General features: G+C 40.5%; 1 long non-coding RNA gene across 1 annotated transcript in view; it reads right to left on the bottom strand.

The window, feature by feature from the left end:
• The window catches only part of LOC138759986 (uncharacterized), a 99,941-nt gene extending 83,515 nt beyond the window's left edge, over positions 1–16,426 (bottom strand). The window contains exons 1-2 of the long non-coding RNA XR_011355301.1: positions 16,343–16,426; positions 13,256–13,419 (exon numbers count right to left, since the gene is read on the bottom strand). This is a non-coding gene — a long non-coding RNA (uncharacterized lncRNA). The remainder of the gene's footprint in view (positions 1–13,255; positions 13,420–16,342) is intronic.
• Between the last annotated feature and the right edge of the window lie 982 nt (positions 16,427–17,408).

The raw sequence follows: 17,408 nt of genomic DNA on the forward strand, positions 1-17,408 counted from the left end.
TTACATCTGTATGGTAAATGCATGTGTGCTATGAGAATATTTCACATAGTTTAACATTTTCCATGCATTATATGCATGTGCGCGTTATATGAATGAAAATACGGTAATCTCTCTATCTCCCTTCTACATTCTGTCTCATCATTTGAGATCCATCTTATGATGGCAGTGCCATCTGCAAATTCAAATGGAGTTGGAGCAGTCTTTGTCTCCATAGTCACGGTGCACAGGAAACATATTAGGAAGCTGAATATGAAATCTTGTTGAGGAAGATTGAAAAAGGAGATTCTGTCACTAATCCTCGTGGCTTGCTTTCTACAGGACAGAACTCATGGATTTGGCTGCAGAAGAGAGTGCTGAAGGCCAGGGTCTCAGAGTGCGTGGATGAGTTTATTTGGCAGTATGATGTTAAACATGGAGCTGCAATCAGTGGTCTGACAGAGGTGTCCTTGTTATCCAGAAGTTCCAGGGCTAAGTGTAGGGCCAGAGATATGGCATCTGCCCTGATTCCTGTTTCATTGGTGGGTGAATTTAAGAGGATTGAGTATGACTGTGTTGTGAGTGAGGGAACAGATTTGATGGGTCTCAAAAGCAAGGACTCTGATCACAATCTGACAGTAAATGACTTTATTTACAGAAGTACGTGGTAAGGGGGCGTGGCAAGATGGCGTAGAGTCTAGACGTGTGATCTCGACCTCTCTGGCCGGACTTTTAAGTACTAATTTTTTTAACCCTTTGTTTTCAAGTTTAAACTTCTTAAATTTTAGTTTAAAGTACTAGGGAATTATTATGGCCACTAATGGTAAAAGGATTAAACCTCAAGTGCAGAAGAAGTTACATTTTCGAAGTACTGAAGATTTGGGGGCCTAAACAACTTGCTACAGCCTCAGGTTTAATTTCTTCAGTGCCTAAACTACAAAGCCTGCCTGTGGAGCTGAAAAAAGATGTCTACTACTCACCAAGTGAAGGACAGCGCTGGAATTACCCCGTTCCATGTAGTGGATCCCGATTCTGGCAGCCTGCCGATTTTAACGGAGAGAGCACGCAGGAAGACGACTCCATCGCTTGAAATGTTTCAGGAAGTACTGCAACCTGAAGAATTCGCCCTTTTCCATGATTTTTTGAAAAAAACGCCGAGTTGCAGGGATAGACCAGTGGTTGACCCCCTGAGGAAGTCGGGGTGCCATCGCTGGGAGTCCCAGACCCGCAGTAAGACTGTTAAACTGCCTGTTGTTGAGTTGCAGCAGAAGCTGCAGTTACCTGGTTCTGCCACTACATTAGAGAAAGCAGGGCTGAGCTTTTCTGAATTACAATGTAACCAGTTAAATGCTGTCATTCAGCCTATAATGAACGAGTTGGCTCAAAGGATAAGTTCAGAATTGAATACAGTTAAAACACATGTAGAGGCATCTTGTGAAAATTTTTAAAAATTTCAGTCTTTTTTTTGGAATGTCAACAACAAGTGGCTTCTAATACAGAAAAAGTGTTGAAGGTTGAAAAATCCGTTATAGAATTGTGAGAACGTGAGAAGGAGTTAGAGAGGAAAATGGACTATTTGGAAAAACAAAGCAGAAGGAATAATGTGAAAATTGTTGGTTTGCCAGAAGGTATGGAAGGACGAGATCCTCTTTGTTTTTTTACAGATTGGATCCCACAAGTATTAGGGCAAGAATTTTTTTCTGAAGGCTTGGTATTGGAAAGAGCTCACAGAACTTTAAGGAGATCACCTTTACCTGGTCAGCCACCAAGACCTGTAATGATTCGATGTTTGAATTATTTGGACAGAGAAGCAATACTTCGTCTAGCAGTGCAAAATGAGAGAAAATGACAAACTCCGTTATTGATTCAGAATAGCAGAGTTTATTTCCACCCTGATTTGAGTCAAGAGGTCATTCAATGTCGACGTCGATTTAATCCAGTTAAAGAAATTTTGTGGCATAAAGGTTATAAATCTACTTTTCACTTTCCGGCAGTGTTGAAGGTGTTTCATGGAGATTATCAATCGTGGTTTTTTGAGGATGATCATGAAGCAATGATTTTTGCTGATTCATTGCCTGATATAAGAGGACAAAGACATAGTCCACCATTGTCTCCTAAAGAAAAATCTGGTTGTTCTGGAAATGGAAGAAATGGTAGAAATGGGGAAAAATGGGAATGGAAAGAGTCCAACTTCTTTTGAAATGTGATCTTTGAGTTTGGAACCTCTTGGATGAATAGCAGAATCTTCTTATTCTTATTTTACTTTTTATGTTATTATGATATTTTGAGATTTTTTTTGTTCGGCTGGGGAGGAAGAGATTTTCTCTAGGTTCTATTAGTCATCAGCCACTGGTGGGTGATCCACACCCAAATTTTGTTTAGGGATTACTATCTTTTGGTAGTTTTTGGGGGGGGGGGGGGGGGGGTTATTTTGTTGATTTTTTTTTCTCTCCCATTGGAGATATTATTGGTCCTTTTAATGTTCGAGGTTTAAACAGTTCGATTAAGCGTAATGATGAGGGACTTTGTTTCTTTATTTTTAAATTTGATCTTTGGTAAAATGTGTGTTTGGTAGCGATATGATTTTATTTGAAATGATTAAATTCGAGACTTTTCTTATGAAGGTACCAGAGAAGGGTTATATTTTATTCATGTATTAAATATTATAGGATGGTATGGATAAAAAGATTTAGGATAAATCCAAATTTGTATAAGATTAAAATACCTTTAGATCTGATAGTATCTTTATTGGGCAGTTTGCAACCTCTGAAAGATTTGGGTTTAGATAAATTTCAACTTGCTTTTGTATATTTAGCATTATTTGGAGAGAAAAAATGTATTGTTAGTATATGGAAAGATACAAATATGATTGATATTAATAGATGACATAATGAGAGGACATACTGTTTAATAATGGAAAAAAATTACATATGTTTCACGTGATAACTATAGCTTTTTTATTAGTAAGTGGTTGTTATATTCAGAATATTTACATTTCGATTTATGTTAATTTGATTTTAATATGTTTAAGTTTTCCTTTTTTTCCTTTCTTTATGACTCTCCTTAGGAAAGCTGGCTGAAAGGGGGGGGGTTTCCTTTTTTTGTTTTTTCTATAAAATAGAACGTTCATGTTTTTGGTTTATTGTTGTATGTTATTTACTATCTGTATTTTGAAAGAATAAATAAAGTTTTTTAAAAAAGTACGTGGGAAGATAACAACATGGATATGGCACGCTCACATAACAATGAACTAGAGTACAATCAAGGAAAAGAAACAATACGATACCTGCTATCCCTTGGCTCAGCACAGTGCGGGCACACCTCTGTGCTATTTGGGACACTAAGACACTCCCAACCCTTTGCCTGTGCACATCTTATCAAATGATGTCTCCAGTGCTGTTTCACAGTAGTTGGCCTGGAGTGAAGCAGGGTGGTCCGTTGGAGAAGCGCACATGGTGCCCTTTATAACACTGGAGTGCTGGGGAGTCTAGCCCAGGTAATCGACAGGGAACCAATAGCTCAGTGCCAGCAAGGTCTAATTTATTACAAAGGCCAAGTGCAAAGGTACTTGGAGGGAAATGGTTGGGTGGGCCGGAGCAAAACCCTGATTGGCAGGTGGTGCATCTTCCGACCAGGTTATGGGCACAACCCTCCACAGTGCAATACGTCCTGACCAGCCTCTCGGAGCTCTTGATGAAGGTAGATGTCAGAGTCACCAGTTGGGAATCATTTAAGCCTAGCTTGTTTTTCTTCAACACTGAACTGACAGTTACCTACTTAAACCTGGTGGGCACCTCTGTCAATAGCAGGAAGAGGCTAAATATGTTTGAATACTTCTGCCAGCTGGTCTGCATAGGCTCGTAGGATAAATCCAGAGACTCTATCTGGGCTAGTAGCATTCTACAGGTTCACTCTCAGGTAGACTGGTCTGGCGTCTGCAGCTGTGACATGGGTGCAGGTGTGCACCCCTGGCTTATGGACCTCCATAAAATATATTGGGCCTTATCGAAGAGGGATGTGTTCTTGCTTGCTATTCTGCCTTGCTTTGCTTTATAGTCCCACGATAGCACGTATGCCCTGCCACATTAGTTGGGTGTCTGACATTAGCCAGCAGCTCAAGTTCAATTCAGTACTTCCTCTTGGTACCTCTGATACACGTTATACAACAAATCAATGATTCTCAATAGTACTTTTCCCCATTTCTATGATTTATGTAACTAATAGATAAATGCATTCATTGAAAATTTATAAAAAGTAAAATTGTGTTCCAATTATTCTCCTCCAGATCTGCTCATGGCTCTGCACCGAAAATCAATCTTTGTTGCTTATAAACCCCAAGCCAATTTTGAAGGGTTTGCCATCATAGAACAAGTTCAGCATTGAACCTATACTTTAATTAATGTTTCTCAACGTTGTTGTGCAACTATATAAAGTGTAAAAGTGGATTTCTTCAGGGTGATATAGTTTCTGTGGATCAACAAATTCAATATCTACAAATAGGCATAAGGAATTATCTTCTGCTTTGTTGAGGATATCTTACGCTTGTTAACTCTAATCAGCATAAAACCTTGCAGTGGAAATCAGTCCGACAATTGTGCCTATGTACACAGTTAGAATAATACTGAACAATAAGGATTTGAGGAGACAGTCTCATGAGACTGAAATATTAGAGTGAGACACTCCTCCTGTTGCAGATCGATCACCAGTTATAAAAACAGTCCAACTTTCATTTCCACCAAAAATCAATTTAAAGGAAAGTCAGGCAGCTTTGGAAAAGGGCAACCAATCTACAACAACTGTTTTTGAAAAAAAAAGAAAGCCTGCTCTTTATTTTTAGATGTTGGAGTGTTGTATTCTCCTGATGTTCGCAACGTGTACTTTCCTCTTTCAACGTTCTCACACCAGTTCCAATAAGTGAGTTTTGTACCAGCAACCATTTGTCAAGTCCTACATGCTCTGTCTAAAGAGGACACAAGAGTAGATCCATGGTCTAGAGTCATTGTCATGGGCTTGAATGAGACACCAGTTAAAGAAGTAAGTGAAACATTCTTTCCTCAAAATGAAGCATCCTTGGGTCGCTCCCACATAAGCAAAAAGGCTGCAAATGCTGGTATCTAGAGCAATGACAAGCTGCTGGAGAGACTCGGGATCATCTCTGATCCTGAAATGACTGAGGCCCTGAAATGACAACCGACCCTTTGCCTCCACAGATGCTTTATGACCTAATGAATTCCTTCAGCAATTTGTTTTATGCTCACTCTCATAGAACATCTCACTTGACACTGCATTCTTGATATTTTGCCAGTCACCCCCCTTGGAAGTGTACAAAAACATTATCCTAAGCCTTTCAGAAAGTTCAGGACAATCCAAATCCTTAACTAAACAAGAAATCTCTTGTAATTAATTAATCTCGTTTAATTAATTACTGCTGGAGTTGGTTCCAAATTGTATATATTTTAAGTTTTTATATTCTTACTTTTTAATCCTTTTATTGTTTTTAAACATATATAAAATATATCGGTACATATGATGATAAAATAGATTAATATCAAATAACAGTAAACAAGGTGCATATGAACCCATGCTATTAAATGAAAAGAAAAAAAAGATACGATCCTAATCTATAAATCAACCCCCACCCTGAGAGTTACTGGCTAAGTTAAGGAGTCCCCCACTGATGGTAATATTTGAGGTCAAGAGGGGGAAAGAAAAGACAAAATAATTGATCTATAAGTTTTGAAAATAATTAAGGACTCCAGAGATCCATTGCAGTAGTAGAAGACCTCTTTTTTCTAGAGACTGACATTCCATCACATCCGACAACCATTGAGTATGAGTGGGGGGGAGGGGGTGGTGGGGACAGCATCTTTTCATCTCAGTAAAATGGCCCTTCTGGCAATGAGGGAAGTGAAAGCCACTACATGGGATTGTGAGCAAGTCTGTGTTTAAATCCACTGGCCCACTCACTCCAACAATAGCAATGAAAGGGCTAGGAGTCAAATTAACATTAAGAACTAAGTACAAAATACCTCTTGCCAAAAATTAGAGAAGGACCTAGCCAAAACATGTTATGCATTTTTCACATTTAGAAGAATTATTAGGATAAAATTTTGTTCACAGAACCTTAGAAAAGTGTGCTCGATTAACTACCTTAAATTGAATTAATGATGCCATCCTCAAAGAGAAGATGAGTGAACACTTTTCCAAATAGAATCCTATGTAGTTTCTGCAAATGGTTTTTATGTTCTTAATTCTGTCATGTAAATTTTCACTGACAACGCCTCAACAGAGTATAACCTTTGAAAAGTGCTCAGAGATTAAGGCTTAACCCTATGTTTCCCTTCAAGTTTTACTTCCTAAAATTGCCAAAGACAATGACAACAAACTGTTTGACTTCTGAGTGTTATTGGTATGTTGTAGAGTTGAATGCTAATTCAGAAAGAAGGTGATAAAAGCAGGTAGAAGGAATTTGAAATTAAACCAAGCCAAGAGGTGAAGAAGAGTCCATCTCTGAAATAAGCAGCCTTTGTCTGGATTTGTTCCTACTTGTAATGTAGAGAAGCAAATGACATTTGGAACTTTCAACATTTGGAATTTGAAATGATTGAGTCTGATGAATGCAATTATGTGTGTGGCTTTACAAAATTCCTACAGGCAACACATTTTCCTTTAGTGTTTTGCCTGGAGGTCAATGACTAGCAGAGTTCCGCAGGGATCTGTTCTGGGATCCCTACTCTAGTGATATAAAACAATGGCGTGAAGCAAGGCTGCAGTCTCGCACCAACCCTCTTTTCAATCTTCTTCAGCATGATGCTGAAACAAGCCATGAAAGACCTCAACAATGAAGACGCTGTTTACATCCGGTACTGCATGGATGGCAGTCTCTTCAATCTGAGGCGCCTGCAAGCTCACACCAAGACACAAGAGCAACTTGTCCGTGAACTACTCTTTGCAGACGATGCTGCTTTAGTTGCTCATTCAGAGCCACCTCTTCAGCACTTGACATCCTGTTTTGCGGAAACTGCCAAAATGTTTGGCCTGGAAGTCAGCCTGAAGAAAACTGAGGTCCTCCATCAGCCAGCTCCCCACCATGACTACCAGCGCCCCCACATCTCCATCGGGCACACAAAACCCAAAACGGTCAACCAGTTTACATATCTCGGCTGCACCATTCATCGGATGCAAGGATCGACAACGAGATAGACAACAGACTCGCCAAGGCAAATAGCGCCTTTGGAAGACTACACAAAAGAGTCTGGAAAAACAACCAACTGAAAAACCTCACAAAGATTAGCGTATACATAGCTATTGTCACACCCACACTCCTGTTCGGCTCCGAATCATGGGTCCTCTACCGGCATCAACTATGGCTCCTAGATCGCTTCCACCAGCGTTGGCTCCGCTCCATCCTCAACATTCATTGGAGCGACTTCATCACCAACATCGAAGTACTCGAGATGGCAGAGGCCGACAGCATCGAATCCACGCTGCTGAAGATCCAACTGTGCTGGGTAGGTCACGTCTCCAGAATGGAGGACCATCACCTTCCCAAGATCGTGTTATATGGTGAGCTCTCCACTGGCTACCGAGACAGAGGTGCACCAAAGAAGAGGTATAAGGACTGCCTAAAGAAATCTCTTGGTGCCTGCCACATTGACCACCGCCAGTGGGCTGATATCGCTTCAAACCGTGCATCTTGGCGCCTCACAGTTTGGTGGGCAGCAACCTCTTTTGAAGAAGACCGCAGAGCCCACCTCACTGACAAAAGACAAAGGAGGAAAAACCCAACACCCAACCCCAACCAACCAATTTTCCCTTGCAACCGCTGCAACCATGTCTGCCTGTCCCGCTTCAGACTTGACAGCCAAAACGAGCCTGCAGCTGACGTGGACATTACCCCTCCATAAATCTTCTTCCGCAAAGCCAAGCCAAAGATATATAGATATATAGATATATATCTATATATAGATATATAGATATATATCTATATATATAGATATATATCTATATATATAGATATATAGATATATATATAGATATATAGATATATATCTATATATATAGATATATAGATATATATCTATATATATATATGTGTGTGTGTGTGTATATATATATATATATATATATATATATATATATATATATATATATATACATATATATATATAGCCTAGATGAAAAGGTGTAAGGATGGGTCAGTAAATTTGCAGATGATTTGAAGGTTAAAGGAGTTGTGGATGGTGCTGAAGATTGTCATACGTTACAAAAGGATAAAAGGATGCTCAATTGGGCAGGAATGTGGCAGATGGAGTTCAATCCAGATAAGTGTGAGGTGATGCATTTTGGAAGATCAAACCAGAAAGCTGAGCACAGAACAAATGGTCTGATAAAATGGATGAACAGATGGACCTTGGGGTTTAAATCCATACATCCCTCAAGGTCGCCGCACAGGTTGATAGGATAGTAAGAAGGCCGATGGGATGTTGGGCTTCATTAATAGGGGGACTGAGTTCAAGAGTCGAGAGGTCATGTTGCAATTCTACAAATCTCTGGTGAGATCCCACTTAGTATATTGTGTTCAGTTCTGGTCACCTCTTTATGGGAAGGATATGGAAGCTATGGAGAGGGTGCAGATGAGATTTACCAGGATGTTGCCTGGATTGGAAAATGTCTTATGAGGCAAGGTTAGCAGAGCTGGGACTTTTCTCTTTGGAATGAAGAAGGATGAGAAGAGATTTAGAGGTCTACAAGTTTCTGAGAGGTATAGACAGAGCTGAAGATCCAGCTGCGCTGGATGGGTCACGTCTCCAGAATGGAGGACCATCGCCTTCCCAAGATCGTATTATATGGCGAGCTCTCCACTGGCCACCGAGACAGAGGTGCACCAAAGAAAAGGTACAAGGACTGCCTAAAGAAATCTCTTGGTGCCTGCCACATTGACCACTGCCAGTGGGCTGATAACGCCTCAAACCGTGCATCTTGGCGCCTCACAGTTTGGCGGGCCGCAGCCTCTTTGAAGAAGACCGCAGAGCCCACCTCACTGACAAAAGGCAAAGGAGGAAAAACCCAACACCCAACCCCAACCAACCAATTTTCCCTTGCAACCGCTGCAATCGTGTCTGCCTGTCCCGCATCGGACTGGTCAGCCACAAACGAGCCTGCAGCTGACGTGGACTTTTTACCCCCTCCATAAATCTTCGTCCGCGAAGCCAAGCCAAAGAAAGAAAGAAGAAAAAGACAGAGTGGACAGTCAACACCTTTTTCCCCAGGGCAGGAATAGGAAACACCAGAGGACGTGTACAAAGTGAAGGATGTAAAGTTGAGGGGAGACCATCAGGAGTAAATTTTTCCACAGAGAGATTTATAGGTTCCTGGAATTTCTTGCCTGGGTTGGTGGAGGAGGTTGAAACATTAATGTCATTTAAGAGACTCTTAGACAGGCACATGGGTGAAAGAAAAATAGAAGTTGGCACAACATTGAGGGCCAAAGGGCTTGTACTGTGCTGTTATGTTCTATATTCTTGCCACCTTATATCAATAATATTTATGATTATATTCTGCCGTTGACAGCTTGAGAGGTTAATACACAGAAATGCTGGAGGAACTCAGCAGGTCTCACAACATCCAGAGGAGGTAAAGACATATTACCAGCCTGAGCCCTTCTTCAAGCACAAAGACAAAACATTGGTTGTATATTTTTACCTCTCGTGGACACTGTGAACCTGCTGTGTTCCTCCAGCATTTCTATGTTTTTAATACAATCGCAGTGTCCTGCTGACTTTCATGTCTCATCGTGAGAGGTTAACTGGGTTATTACACAGAGGCACATCTGTAAGCCAAAACCACAAGCAATTTTCCTAGAATCCTACAAAAACTGAGCCAATCTATTTCAACTCCTTAATCAGTACTCTTCTTAACTATGACAATCTTTGTTCCTCCAAGCATGATGCTGATTGTTTTCTTTACATTCAAGGAAAAGTTGACGTACTGTAAACGTAGTAGATAATTTTCTTAGGCAGGCCCCTAAGAAATGTTTAAACTTCTGTTCTAAAGACAGTGTGGAATTGGCAAGCTCTGTAACATAGATGCAGCTTGTGACCCTTTGCCATTTTACCCCCTGGCCAACATGTGCTCCCACTGGAGAAACTTGGTTCTCAGTTCCTTCCTAACCATTTCTCCTCATTTGGTGGTCATAAGCCAAGACTTTGTGTTTTTTTTTTCAGGTACTATCAGGTTATTTTACCTCGTACTCCAAGAACCACAGCACTACTCCAGGACTAACTGCAACATGCACAGCATGCAAAAAGGCTGCGACATGCACCGACTGAAGATGAGGGACGACCTTAAATCCTCATACAGATCAGTCTGAATGGGAATGGGATGGACTATGAAGGTGGCAGGCAACAGGGAACCCTGAGCTTCTCCTATGGACTGAATGTAAGTGCTCCATGAAACAGCCTCTCAATCTATGTTTGGTTTCTTCAATACAGAGGAGACCACATTGCAAACACTGAATAGAGTAAACTAGAGTGAAGGAACTGATCTTGAAGCAAGAAGCTTCAATTTACAGAACAACCAATGAATGTCACTGCTAATCAAATATTTTTAAATACAGTAACTTTTGTAACCCTGTAAATATGGCAGCCATTTTGTGCACAGCAAGGTTTCACTTACACCAATGAGACAAGAAAGACTGCAGATGCTGGAATAATCAGAGCATGGACAAAATACCAGAGGAACTCAGTGGATCAGGCAACATTTCAGGCTGAACCCCTTCATCAGGAATAAGGATCACATAGTGGTTTTGTTTGAGAAACAATTGATCAATACACTTGGAAAAACTTCTATTTTCCTTCCTGTATTATACATTCACCTGAGATTTCTTTTAATTCATTATGGGCACATAATGAATTTGTTGGTAAGGCCAGCAGTCATTACTCATCAACAATTGGGCTTCAGAAGATTGAACAAGCTGACTTCCAAATGCACTGAAATGTGAATATGTTCAAAGGATTGATCAGTTTTTTTTTGTTGTTGTTAAATTAATCCTCTTGTTATAAGTCCTGCCTTACAGGCATTACACCATGTATCGGATTTTTTTTTTACAGACAGATCGCAAATTGAGTTAATCTGACATGCTGGATGATCATAAAACAAATTGAGCATTTGATGTATGCATGAATTTCAACAGACTTTAACCACAGTAAAACGTTTTCCTCAACCACAATAAAGGCACTTATTGGAAGTAAAAATCCATGTCATGTCTAGCATCTCATTTAGACTGTCCATTTGCTTTCTACATCAGGGTTATGGTGTCATATTTCATGTTATTGTTGAATTTGCTTTAGGCTCTGAATATAAATCAAAATCAGACCACAAATATGAAAAACATCATTACATTCTTTTTCTTGTCTTTAAGTGCAACCTTGTCATAAAAGTGACAGTTAACAATGAGCTCTACATGGAATTACGTGCCCACTTTCAATGAAAATCTGTCCTTAGTGCGACATCATTTAACACCTGCAGAAAGCACTAGCTCCATCAACTTCTCAGGTCAATGATCTTTGAGGAGAAATCTTTTCAGAGACCACAGATTAGACAGCTTAAAACTGGCAAATTATAGAGGGCATTCAGAAAATGTTTAACAAAAAGAGGCTGTTTGGCCGCTCATATTTGAACCAGTTCAAAAGGAATGAATCGATTTCATCACCTCCAAACCCCAATCAGTGGGGATTGGCAAGAACATCTCCTTCAAAATCTCCATTAGCGTACTGAGTCCCCTGTTCTACACCTAGGACTGTGTGGCTCAGTATGGCAACAACACCATCTACAAATCCACAGACAATACCACGATGGTGGGTTGTATAAAAAGGGGTGGTGTGTCAGTATACAGGAGGGAGATTGAAAACTTGGCTGAATGGTGCACCAACAACAACCTTGCACTCAATATCACCAAAACTAAGGAGCTGATTCTGGACTTTAGGAGGAGGAAACCAGAGGTGTATGATCCAGTGATTGTTGGAGGATCAGAGGTAGAGAGAGAGTGAGGAAATTTAAATTTCTAGAAGTCACTACCTCGGAGGGCCTTTCGTGGACTCAAAAACACCAATGTCATTGTGAAGAAAGCATGTCAGTGCCTCTACTTCCTCAGGAGTTTGCAGAGGTTTGGTAATGACAACTTAAACCTTTGTAAACTGCTACAGATCTGTAGTGGAAAGTATGATTTCTGGCTGCATCATGGTCTGATATGGGGCACCAATAACCAATACTTTGGAGCAGAAAACACTGTAAAAGGTAGTGCACAGAACCCAGTACATCATAGGCAAAACCCTCCCCACCATTGAGAAAATCTACATGTAACACTGCCATCATACAACAGCAGCAATTTGCAGGGACCCACATTACACAGGACATGCTCTGCTCTCCCTGCTGCCATCAGGAGAGAGGTATAGATGCCACAAGACACGTACCACCAGGTTCAGGAACAGCTGCTACCCCCTCCACCATCAGACTCCTCAACAACCAACTCAATCAGGGACTCATTGATGAACTCTTTTCACATTATTTATTACTGATGTTTTTTCTGTATCTGCCCAGTTTATTTACATTTTTTTCTTTATTTACATTTCTCCCTTTTGTCTACTTATCTTTTCTTGAGTTCAGTTTTTGGCACTACCTCCAAGTAGAAATTCTACCTGGTATGCAGGAAAAAGAATCTCAGGATTGTATGTGATGTCATGTATGCATTATGTCAATAAATATAAACTTTGAAAGTTCTGTGCTTTAGTTAATTAAGGAAAACATCCAGAATGCCTTTTTAATCTCACTTTATTGACATGTTCCATTATGTTTAAAGATCTATGGATGTACTCTCTGTGCCCCTATAATATCCCTCTATTTGTTGTCCCCTTCCTATTCTTAGAGTCAAAGAGGTACCAGATAGAAAAGATCCTACAGTCCATAGATTACTCAGCAACCTTCATCCAATCATTTATAATTATTTCCAAAACTTCATGGCCAGTGTCTGCATCATCTACAGAATATCATATTCCATCATTTAGGTCTAAATCATTAATATATATTGGATGCTTAAAGAGAATATCCAACCTGCTTCAAAAGATATAGTGTCTTACTTGGTGATATCTGAATTAGCAGAGATTCCTCAAATCAAATGATTTGATGTTGATCTGAATTCATTATACAAACTGGTTTTTCATTCAATTCTGACAAACACATCTTGGACAGTAGCTACAAGGTATGACAAGAGTCAACTTACTTGGTGCCTTGAATTAAGCCATAGCCTTGGTGAATTTTGTTCCACTGTCATCCAAACCTTGGGAGTTCTAGCATCAGCTCCATTGCTCTCACATCAGTCTTGACTACTTATCAAATGGCTCCCCTATGTCTTTTACTCCCATGAATTCTCCTTTATTTTTAATGCTGCCGAATAAATGGGAAAATGTTTTATATAACTGAAGGTTTACATGGCTTACTTTTGAATTTAAAAATTACAGGGGTAGTAATCAGATCGGAAGAATGTTGAAGGGTTGACAAGGCAGTAAAGATTAGAAAAGGGTACAAAGCTGCCTTCCAACCCCACTTCATTGAATGGTTAAGTTTCACTTCAGAGAGCAGTGAATAGGACTCTTGAAGATTATTTCTCTTATGGTGAGTTAATGGGACTGAAAATGGGACTGAAACTGGGACTCAATCGGGCTTCTATATTATCATAATAGGTTTTACTTGGTACAAGAGTGAAGTATGCACACTTAGACTTGCTTAATCACCAGACGTTGGGCATTTAACGTGCAGGCAAATAACTTTAATGCATTTACCGTGAGATCTTTTTATCTTGATGAGACAGATATTATTTTAAATTCTCGTCCTAGTGTTACAAGAAATACAATGGTGGAAAAAAATAATAAAGATTTAAGTTGCAAGAAAGCATTGTTAAGATTTTAAAGTAGGTGCAGTTCAGAATGCATAAAATGTCACCACAAAATGTAAATTAAGTGAATCTTTCTGAGACAAAGAGATCAGTCTCTCTGCATCTCCTCTTCTTCCTTTTCTCCGTTCTTGTCTCACCTTGAACAGGTCCCATTTTCATATTTTGTTACAATTTAGGAGATCTTTACGGCCTGGGCTGGCTCACAAACCAATCTCAGTCCCCTCCTAGTTTTCTCTCTAATCCATTCTCCCCACATTCCCACCAATTGCCCCCAGATTCTACCACACTTACTTATACAAAGAACCATAGAAGACTAGAGCACAGAAATAGGCCCTTTGGCCCATATAGTCCATGCCAAACTATTATTGTATTAGTGTAGGGAAATTCACAGAGGCCAACTAGTAATCTGAAGTAAGTTGATGAACAATCAGGCTGGGCAATTTTTCTGCTGCTAAATATACATTTAGTGGCCATTAATGGGGCCATTGAGCTGCAAAATGGTCCCATGACGTCATGTATGTCTTCCAACAATAAATTTGAGCTTTGATCTATCTGGCATGAATAATTCTACAGATCTCATCCCAACATCTTCACCAACATATGGAACAAATAGGTTAGAAAAAAATAAGTGGGAGAATGGGATTAATACAATTGCTCTGAGAAACAGTACATAAATGGGCTTCTGCTTAAGATAATATAAAATCATATGGTATCAAAATGATCCAGAGGTGCACAACAGATTCCGTAAAACCCCTGGTATCTTGCACCTGTGGTGATTGGTGGATGTTGGATGTCAATTTTCCAGTTGCTTGTGATTGCATGTTGCATGGATTGGAAAACTAACTGCTGGGATACGCCAATTTTAAACTTTTGTATTTTTTACCAATTTATTTCCCCCCCCCCACCACCCCCCCCACCACCCCCCCCCACCCCCCCCACCACCCCCCCCCCACCCCCCCCACCCCCCAGTTGCTTGAATTCTGGCTAACAGGGATTTTACTGTACCATCTTAATGCCTGAGAAGGACTCAGTGTAAGCAATAGGGATATGGTAATATTCCCAGTTCCTGGTCATGACTGTTTACACTCACGCAGTCTTTTGGATAATTCATCAGGGGCCTCAACATTTAGGGAAACGTTGAGGGGGAGTGTTAGCACCTTCGGTCAGCAGGGAAATTAGAGCAGGAGAAGGAATCGATAGTGAAAGCTGTTTTTTCTCAGTTTTCAGTATAAACTGTCAGGCAGGTGGGGTAATAAATAACATTGGAAAACATTGAGTGAAAAACTTACAAAGAAAAAGGCAGCAGAGATTGAAAACTGTAATGGGTTTCTCGCTATCAGGGTAATTTGCTTAAATGACATAGTTGAACATTAATCTGGTCTTTGCAGGTAGTATAGAGCAGCAAAAATAAATCATCCCTTCACTTGGAACCCAGCCCAATTTGTTTTGCAGTTGACATTTTCCTGGAAAGATTAACAGGCCAAGGTTGCACTTTGTCCAGCCTCTGAAGACCATTTTCACTTTCAATGAGCTTACTGGAGGCCTGATGAGAGGTAAGGAGCTCCATTGTTCATGCAAGGTCAGTGGAGTTAAGGTGCTGTGGCACAGTCGGCCTAGCGGAAAGCACCACACCTTCACAGCGCCAGCGATCGGAACCGGGATTTGAGTCCCGCGCTGTCTGTAAGGGGCTTGTGCGTTCTCCCTGGGTTTTCTCCGGGGTCTCTGGTTTCCTATCATCCTTCAAAGCATACCAGGGGTGTAGGCGAATGGAATGCAAATTAGGCGGCATGGACTCATGAGCTGAAATGGCCTATTACTGTGCTGTGTGCATGTATATCTAAATTAAGCACACACCTGCCTCTGAAGACCAGTTTCACTTTCAATAAGTTTACTAGAGGTCTGATGAGAGATAACGTGCTTCATAGTTCATGTAAAGTCAATGGAGTTGAGATACTGTGGAATTAAGCATTCATCTGTCTATTTTTCTTCATTTTTGTTTGTGACAAATTCCATCAGCAAAGAAGGTGCCTGTCATTCACTGTCAGCTTAAGCCGATCTTAATTCCATTATGTCACTAAGCTCCAACATTTTCTAAAATTAAGTGTTCACCAGAAAGAAATGCCAGGCAGTCATTATCCTGCCTCCAAAGATTGTACCATTTCAACATGGGTTATTGGAATAAACAGCTGAAGCACAGATCAAATAAAATTAATGATAAACTTTGATGACTCATTCAACCCGAGCAGACCAACCTGCTGCTGTTCATATCAGAAGATAGCCTCTGATCCCTTGGAATAGAGGGCAACTGTTCCCATCATCAAGGATCAGGACACATTTAAAATATGGGAAAAGTTTTTTTTTAAAACTCCGTCCATATGATCAAGAAATCAATGCAAGGCTTTCAAAGGTAGTTACCATGGCATTGGGCTAATTGGCCTCCTTTTGTGCCATAACAGTCTTTTGGATCTATGATATTACACCAGACAGGTGTACTATCCAACTTCCCACAGCCAACACTTATTGGGTAATGATGCCCAGAGACCCTGTTTCATGATGTCACATAACAGAGATTGTGACTGATGAGGAATGATGTCCTCTGTACGCCATACTATTGAAATTACATACTCTTTCTTTCTAGTTCTTTTCCTGCTCCTTAATGATTTGATGACCTTTTCACAAATCCTTCAATATTTTGGGTGCATGTGCAAAAGGTTGTTATTATCAGATATGTCCGGTCCCCCTCTGTTCAGTTTAGCAAACAATCAGTTTGGAACAGATTCTGATCTATTTCCTCCAAGGGTTTCCATCATTCACCCATTTACACTCCAGCACTCCAGAAACCTTTGCACCCCAGCACTCCAGAAACCTTTGCACCCCAGCACTCCAGAAACCTTTGAACCTCAGATCTCCAGAAACATTTACATCCCGCCTCTCCAGTAACACATCCCAGCTCTATAGAAATATTTACCAGGTGGTTTTCCAACACTTACTGGGGCAACAGAGAATTCTCACCAATTGGAATTATTTCAAATAATAACTACATTTGAAAGCATCACATGCAAAGATGTCCTATGTTTCAATGTGATATAAGCGACCGTCACAAATGCTAAGGAGGTGGCACAGGCTAGCTGGAACAGACCCCTTCAAAGGTGATCCCTTTGAAGTTCACTTCATCATGTTCAAGAGCATTTAGTGAGCGTATTTCAAACGTTCACCTTCGATCAGTTGGTAGATCATGCCGACCTCATTAGGTCCATGATCTCTGCATTAAAGATAGAAGGAGTGACTCCTTCCCCTGGTCGGCAGCAGCAAATGGATCTGGAACAACTCCCTTCTGTGCCTTGTGGAAGCCCCAGCGCCTTCTCAAATGAAGGAAGCATCAACACCTTCTCAATCGAAGATAACTGAGCTGGAGCAGCAAGTGGCAGCACGCAGATCCAGGCTTTGGGCATGCAATGGAGTTCTTTCCATCAACCTGGTT

The sequence above is a fragment of the Narcine bancroftii genome, chromosome 4 (genome assembly GCF_036971445.1).
Source record: "Narcine bancroftii isolate sNarBan1 chromosome 4, sNarBan1.hap1, whole genome shotgun sequence".
Lineage (NCBI taxonomy): Eukaryota > Metazoa > Chordata > Chondrichthyes > Torpediniformes > Narcinidae > Narcine > Narcine bancroftii.